The sequence below is a fragment of the Mustelus asterias genome, chromosome 24 (assembly GCF_964213995.1).
Source record: "Mustelus asterias chromosome 24, sMusAst1.hap1.1, whole genome shotgun sequence".
NCBI lineage: Eukaryota > Metazoa > Chordata > Chondrichthyes > Carcharhiniformes > Triakidae > Mustelus > Mustelus asterias.
The window spans coordinates 51,682,875-51,684,044 of NC_135824.1; positions in this window are offsets into that span (position 1 = coordinate 51,682,875).

Here is a 1,170-nt window from a genome sequence, read left to right on the forward strand (position 1 = left end):
CCTCCAACTTAGCATCATTCTCCGCAACTTTGACCAGTACGGGGTGGAGTATTGAACCAAGGGGAGGGGGGCACAGGACTTTGTTACAGTCAGTGAATATTGACTGGGTGCCCCACATTCCTCCGCACTTGCTCCATTTTTGTTTTACCTCGCGCCTTCCGGAAACTTCTGTCACCTCGGGTCGCAGGCGAGGTGGTTCCTGTTCCACGCCATGCCTGCTTCACACAGATTCCAGCCACCAGGACTCTTTATAATGGGTATCGACAAACCTGCACCGATGCTTCATAATCTACTGGGTGCCTTCTCGGAGAGGGCACTGAATGACACTGGTGGTTGTCCAGTCCCGATGATTTGCAGAGTAACCTCGTATTGGCGGATTTAAAAAAAAATCCTCACTGGGTGCATTCAGTGTGGTAGAACGTCAAGTTTATTCTTCGCAGAGAATCACCAAGGAGAAGCCTGAACCCTGTGACAGAGGGGACATTTTGTTATGCAGGGGCATGGCTGCACTGAGTAGATAGTCACAGGCTCCATGACAGACCTGTGTCTGCTTGCTGATGTCAGGTGGGATTGTGACCTGGGTGGCATGGCTGGCCCCTCGGGGGGTGGGGGATGGTTGGTGGGAGGGGGTACCTGGCTAATGTTTCCTCTCCTAGTCGCGAGCAGTTGGCACTGTGGCTTCTAACCAGGTCATTAGCTGTGAGTCTGTGAGTTCGGCGAGAGCTGACTTACTCGAGCTCTGAATCTTCTGGAACCGCAACGGTTGATAATTTCTCCGGTGAGTTTTATGACTCTCCCCCGTAACATCTCCCCCCCCCCCCCCCCCCCCCTCCCCCTCCAAGGCAGAATAAACCGTTCCCCCACAATCAACAGTTACATAGAATGAGAATTCCCATTTAGGTCAGGTACTGCGGGGGGTGCAAGTGCCTGTGGACCCCCACCCCAAAGTGACAGAGAGAGAGAGCACTGACAGGAATTTACCCCAGTGAGAGTCAGCACCTTCAGGAAATGGATGCCAGTGAGAGACTGCATCGTCAGCACCTATCCCCCAGTGAAAATCAGTGCCATCAGGAACTGTATCCCAGTGAGAGTCAGCACCTTCAGGAACTGTCCCCCAGTGAAAATCAGTGCCATCAGGAACTGTATCCCAGTGAGAGTCAGCACCTTCAG